Source organism: Micropterus dolomieu, linkage group LG04 (genome assembly GCF_021292245.1).
Source record: "Micropterus dolomieu isolate WLL.071019.BEF.003 ecotype Adirondacks linkage group LG04, ASM2129224v1, whole genome shotgun sequence".
NCBI classification, from domain to species: domain Eukaryota; kingdom Metazoa; phylum Chordata; class Actinopteri; order Centrarchiformes; family Centrarchidae; genus Micropterus; species Micropterus dolomieu.
The window spans coordinates 33,530,379-33,537,490 of NC_060153.1; the positions used below are offsets into that span (position 1 = coordinate 33,530,379).

General features: G+C 46.2%; 1 protein-coding gene across 1 annotated transcript in view; it reads left to right on the forward strand.

The window, feature by feature from the left end:
* The first annotated feature begins 478 nt into the window (after positions 1-478).
* The window catches only part of LOC123970467 (spectrin beta chain, non-erythrocytic 1-like), a 47,229-nt gene continuing 40,595 nt past the window's right edge, over positions 479-7,112 (forward strand). The window contains exon 1 of the mRNA XM_046048512.1: positions 479-621. The gene's annotated coding sequence lies outside the window, so the exon portion shown is untranslated. The remainder of the gene's footprint in view (positions 622-7,112) is intronic.

A 7,112-nucleotide genomic window follows, 5' to 3' on the forward strand; every position in this document is an offset into this window, starting at 1 on the left:
GGTCATGTGGAGTTGAATTGAATGCAGGTGGAGTCGGGTGGAGTCCCTACAGGCTGTCCAGAGTCTTCCAGGTGTTCATGTTTTTTTGTCCATGTCGCTCTGTGACTTGTCAGTATGAGGCTCTGGTCGTGTCCACGTTCTTGAGTTCAGAGACTCAGACAGTCTAGGCTGGAGGAACCAGGTAGGAACAGAGACTCCATCAGGGTGGTGTTTGTTCAGACTGTGGCTGTGATGAAGTGTGCTGCCTTCAGGGGGCGCTACAGGGCTTTAATGTGTTAACTGTAGTTTCCACAAAGAGTTCAGATTTGTCTTTGAACGCAACAAAAACTCAGAAATAAAAGATGAAAACCAGAATCTGGGTTTGTGTTCAGACCTTTAGACCCGCACTGATGCAGACTGGGGGGGGCTGAGGGAGGAGGGCTGAGGGAGGAGGAGGAGGAGGAAGAGGAGGGGGGGGGGCAGTGCGGATTCTTTCCCGTCATTCCCTGCAGCAGCTCCCTCCCTCCTGTCTGTCGCTCCGTCCTCTCCGTGTCGGACGCCACTTTGCGGACTCTTCTTCTTCTTCTTCTTCTTCTTGGTCTCGGTTTGGAGTTTGGAGGCTCGCGCTGATCTCCTGAGCAGGTGAGCTTCTTCTTCTTCTTCTTCTCTGTCCGTTTCTGCCGCGGCCCTTTTGTTGTTGTCGGCTGTGATTGCGGCTCTGCGGGGCCGTCGGCTCCTCCGCAAACTTCGCTTCATGTCGGAGGAGGAGGCTCGGCTGGATCTGGCTTCTTCTGCTCCGGTCCGAGCCACAGAGTCCTCCCGGAGACCCGGTCCTCCCTCCAGGCCGGATCGGCTCCCTGTAGCCGTGCCGCGGTGCGCCTCAGCCCGCATGTCCGCCGCGCGTCCCCCCGCCCCGCCAGCAGCCATTTGTCTCGGCAGGAGGATGGAGGATAATAACGGTGCGCCATGCAGGACGCGAAAACAGGCGTGGCCGCGGGAGGAGGAGGTGATGTGCGTTACCGTTCGGGACAATAAACACCGGAGCGTCACCGCACAGTTGCGGGTGTTTATTAGCGGTAGAATGAGCAGCTGCTGTCCCCGCCTGAGAGACGCTCTGCAGGCCGGTGCGCAGTTTAACACCGACAGCAGGACTGATGGTGGCCGGGACCCGGACTGAGCAGGCCTCGGTCCCCCACACAACCCCAGATCCCCAAAATACGCCTTTTTTTAGTTGCGGGAACTTTGCGGGAACGTTCTCCTGATGTTACACGAATCCACGCAAACACGATCCGGTCCAGACAGCCCCACCGCGGAGGTCTGTAGAACTCTGCAGAACCGTAATGTTGTCACGCAGGGCTGCAGCCCAGGAGGGGCCGAGGCGAGATCTAATAACCCGGACCACCACCCAGAGGAAGGGTGCAGCAGCAGGCGGGGTTAGATCTGCAGTCAGTGCAGAGACTCTAATAAATACCTCCAATAAACACAGAACAGAAGAAGGGTTCCCAGAGTTCCTGCTAAGTTCCCATTCAAGCCTTCAAAGAACTCGTAGTTCTGATTAATTAATGTGATCAGAAATCTGTTGGACTGTCGGTTAATCTATTCTGAAGAAAACATGCAGGTTCCAGCTGCTTTTTACAAATTAAAAAAATGTTCTATCTTAATATTACCTGGAACCTTCAGATCAACATTATCGATATTTTAGGAGAACCGTCATTGGAAACAATATTTAGTTGCAGGAACTTTCTTGGAATCATTTTGTAAAGTCAGGAGAACCACAACAATCTTATAACGTTCCCATGCTGTACTGTTCCTCACAACATTCTAATAAGGTTCCTATAAATAACACAAACATTTTCAAAATGTCTTCTAATTGTTCCATAAACTCCTTCAGGGTTCCTCTGTAGCTACGTCACCTCCACCCAATGTGTGGACAGTGTTCTTTGAGAGATCTCTTATCAAGTGCTCTTCTAATGTTTAAAGAACTGGTGTGGCCTAGCCGAAGACGTTTTGTTTTTAGGAACGTTCTATGAATGTTTTTAGTTAGTTAAGACGATTTTAAAAGGTTCCTCTTAGATTACCATCTTGAGAACATCAAATGACGTTCTCATAAAGTTTCTACACAGCGTACTCTCATGATTACATAAATACCTTCAGGCAACGTTCACTCATGGTTCCTGTACTTTTACCTCCATCAGAGCTTCATGTGTTTAATGTTCTCGCGTTAAAGGAACGACACAGAAGCAGCTTTTACCATCATTGTAGAAACTATGCGAACACGTTCCTGAGAGAACATGTGGGAAGGGAGTGTTGTTCTAAAGTTAAGAGAATCCCAGCCTTCCTGTAAGGTTCCCTCAAGGTTCCCATGGTGTTAAAAAATCGTACAGTCTCTACAGAAGGTTCTCTTGGTTCCATAAATAACCTATAGGAACCCCCTCAGTGTTGTAGAACGTTTGAAGAATGTTCCATATTTGTCTTTTAACTTCATTACATGGTTACGTAAAGACGAGCCCGAGGGAACGTTCACTTTCTGTGTGGTTAGAACATTTGGAGAATGTTCTTCTATATTTACTTATGTTCTCCATCTGTACACGTTCACATTTCTTATGCTAGTTGAAGTTCCAAGATGTTAAAGATGTTAAAAATACATTTAAGGAGTCTTTTACCACATTGTAAATACGTTCTATAGTTCTGTTATAGAACCCTGAAATCCTCAAAATTCCACAAAGATCACATTTTAAGACACTGTAAAGGTGGGAAACTGTATATAATATATAAAAAGAAGAACCTTATTTTGGACCACATGTGAACGTTCTCCTAATCTCACGAAGATTGTGGTTTGATGGAAGGTTCTCTAATGATCATTTTCTGTACAGAACATTGGATAAATGTTCTTGAATGTCGTTCCTGTTTCCTGTAACGTAAACAGAAGGTTTAATGGCTTTGTTAACCTTCAGAGAATGTTCTACGGAGGTACTTTAAACAGAGAGACCACGGAGAACACATTAGTGTTAATGGAGCCGTGACAGGATGCAACATAATGTCTGTGGAGATCTTCTGTGGAAATAATCAATATTACCGGAACATTTCCAGAACGATACAGAAACAATAACAACGTTCTAGTGTTTTTTGTTTTATTGACGATATTGAAATCTGCTCTGCTGTCAGCAGCTTATTTGCTTATTTATTTGTTTTGGTGCAGAAACGTTGATGTTGACATGTACACTGTAAAAAAACATCTTTATTCAGGCTTTGGATCATTCAGACGTTATTGATTGAAGCCGGCGTCGTGGACGGACGGTAAATAAACAGCCGAGTGACGGACGACAGGTTTGTTTCCCTCTGACAGATATCAGCAGGACACGTTCCCAGGACGAGACCACAGAGACGGATCTGAGCTGTGACCCTCGTTAACATGAATTATTAACGCCGTGTTGCCGACCCATCAGTTCTTTGTCTCATCAGCTGCTCGTTAAAGCTTCGGTCGTCAGGCAGGATGTGAAGTCTGAGCTCAGTCTGAACCGTGACAGTAACTTGGCCTCTCACAGGTCTTAAAATGACAATAGTATCTTTTCACCGCAATTATTTCTGGGACAATATCAGTTCCAACAACAGTAGTTCCATTAATGCCACTGATTGAATATTCTTATGAATAAAGGTTACTGCTCTTTGAATTATCATTACAGACATCAGAATGTGAAAAATATCGAAATATCCCAAATAAATAACATAAATAATATGAAACCACGAAACAAACAAAAAAGTTTTGTAATGAAAAAATAGCTGCCTGCTGTCATTGGCTGGATGCTGACGATCGGTCGGCTGACAGCTCCAGATATTTACCACTCTAGATGTATGTCTGGCATCGGCGATGCGTCACTGAGTCTTGGTCGCTGAGACGCTTTAGCCGCTGCGAGAAGACGCTTTAGACGCTGCGAGAAGACGCTTTAGCCGCTGCGAGAAGACGCTTAGACGCTGCGAGAAGACGCTTTAGCCGCTGTGAGAAGACGCTTAGGTGCTGCGAGAAGACGCTTAGACGCTGCGAGAAGACGCTTAGACGCTGCGAGAAGACGCTTTAGCCGCTGTGAGAAGACGCTTAGCCGCTGTGAGAAGACGCTTAGACGCTGCGAGAAGACGCTTTAGCCGCTGTGAGAAGACGCTTTAGCCGCTGCGAGAAGACGCTTAGACGCTGCGAGAAGACGCTTTAGCCGCTGCGAGAAGACGCTTAGACGCTGCGAGAAGACGCTTTAGCCGCTGTGAGAAGACGCTTTAGCCGCTGCGAGAAGACGCTTAGGTGCTGCGAGAAGACGCTTAGACGCTGCGAGAAGACGCTTTAGCCGCTGTGAGAAGACGCTTAGGTGCTGCGAGAAGACGCTTTAGCCGCTGTGAGAAGACGCTTAGCCGCTGCGAGAAGACGCTTAGACGCTGCGAGAAGACGCTTTAGCCGCTGTGAGAAGACGCTTAGGTGCTGCGAGAAGACGCTTTGTCTCGTAATGGTGGGGAAAGTCCTGCTGTTTATTCTGCCATGATGTTGATGAGGATGCTAAAATGTTGGAGACATTCTTATGTTAACAAACACGCGTGTCAACACAACATGGAGGTCAGATGAAATGATGGCGGCCTGACAGTAACTTGTCTGTTCGCTGTGTTTCAGCTGACCACAGATCAGTGTGACGGAGCTGCTGGTGACGGAGGTGTGGTCAGGAAACCGCTCTGTGTGTGCGTGTGTTCATAAATCCAATAACTCCACCCTGCTCCGCTCGGTGGAGTGAGGTCATTCTTCTTCTGCTGTTTCTGCATCACAGACATTCATCACACTGCTGATCGGGTCCTGAAGTCACCCAGACCTGATCCTGCGAGACCAGCTGATCCTCCTCTCAGCTTCTCTTTACGAAGGCACTACATTTTATTTATAGAGCGCTTTCCACCGTACTGAAGGACGCGTCGCATTTTAAAACACATTTTAAAAGTCTCATAAGAACTCATTTGAACGGATGAGTCCAGTCTGCTTGGTTCTGAGTGCCAGAGACGGGATGTTGGCGTCAGAAGAGCGGAGGTCACGGGGTGGTGTGTTGCTGTGGAGCGTTTAGAGTGAGGATTGGATCCGTTGGGGAACAAATGGCTGAGCAGGCGGACTTCCCTTTAGATTCCTGCGGTCTGTGTTCGATGTTTCAGGTCTGGATAAAGGTCACTTTTGAACCTGACGTTTGAATGAGTCTGATCACATTAACTGTCAAGTCCTCTCTGAGGGTCACATGTTCAGATCTGAAGAAATGAAGCTACAGCTAGCAGCCTGTTAGCTTAGCACAGAGGTTTTCACACTGTGAGGTGTTCCCAGAGCTGCAGCGATTAGTCGATAATTAACGTAGAGTTGAACGTTGGTGACCGCGGATGGCTTCGTTTTAAACCTCGGACCTGCACCTGCCGCCGCTGACCCCGTTCTGGTTTTAAACTCCGGGGTAGCGTGTTAGTGCTGACGGGTGGAAACGATGACGCTCACGTTTGGCTTCCTGATTGGCTTTGATTGATCAGTCAAGCAAAGCAGAAACGCGATGCTGCTGACATGACGTCTGTTTCCCGCCGCCACAGTCTCTTTGCACGTAGGGCTGGGCGATGTGGCCAAAAATGTTATCACGATTAAAACGTTTCATATCATTCGATATCGATAATAATCACGATATCTGTGAAAACATTATTTATATATAGAGTGAAAATTGACGAAACCAGATGGTTTATTCCGTGGTTAAACTTTTCTTTATGGTCAGAAACACTTGATGCCAAACAGAGGATCACTTCACAAATCTGAGGTGGAACAATTATGATAAAATCTGTTTTCAACAAATATGATTAGTAAATCTTTTCTCAGGTCTCTTTTTCTCAACAAAATAAATATTTAAATAGAATAATGCTAATTTGTCTGTGATTCAAATGAATTAAAGCAAATATCTATTGACGATATATTGAACATTTATTATATTGATATTGAGGAAAACTGCGATAATTATCATTAGTGTTTTATTGCCCAGCCCTCTCTGTGCTCCCGTCTTCCTCTCAGTTCCACCTCGCTGTCGCTCCGTGCAGAGAAGTCTCTGCTGTGGTTCTTCACCATCGCTGCTCTGCGTTCGTATCCAGGAGAACTTTCTTCTTTAGTTGCGGAGTAGACAATCTGCTTCCTGTTTACACCAGCACGCACATGCTCAGTGTACGTGAACGGTCACATGGTGGGTGTTTTAATACAGACGGAGATCAACTCTGACCCGCAGCTAAGAAAACGTTGGTGCATACGGAGACGTATTTGTTTTAAATCTCGTCATGTGGATGTAGCCTGAGTTGACTTGCTTAGTTTCGCTCTTTTCCTGACGCCTGTGCGACCATGATTATGTTATTTGATCCTATAGACACTCAGCAGTTGAGCCAAGACATCCCGATTTCGCTGTTTGACAGCTTAGCTTAGCATAAAGCATGGAAACAGGGGGCAAACAGCTATGTTAGCTTAGCATAAAGCATGGAAACAGGGGAAAACAGCTAGCTTAGCTTAGCATAAAGCATGGAAATAGGGACAAACAGCTATGTTAGCTTAGCATAAAGCATAGAAACAGGGGCAAACAGCTAGCTTAGCTTAGCATAAAGCATGTATCAGGGGCAAACAGCTATCTTAGCTTAGCATAATGCATGGAAACGGGCAAACAGCTATGTTAGCTTAGCATAAAGCATAGAAACAGGGGCAAACAGCTAGCTTAGCTTAGCATAAAGCATAGAAACAGGGGCAAACAGCTAGCTTAGCCTAACATAAAGCATGGAAACAGGGGCAAACAGCTATGTTAGCTCAGCATAAAGCATGGAAACAGGGGCAAACAGCTATCTTAGCCTAACATAAAGCATGGAAACAGGGGCAAACAGCTATCTTAGCCTAACATAAAGCATGGAAACAGGGGCAAACAGCTATCTTAGCCTAACATAAAGCATGGAAACAGGGGCAAACAGCTATGTTAGCTTAGCATAAAGCATGGAAACAGGGGCAAACAGCTATGTTAGCTCAGCATAAAGCATGGAAACAGGGGCAAACAGCTATGTTAGCTCAGCATAAAGCATGGAAACAGGGGCAAACAGCTATGTTAGCTCAGCATAAAGCATGG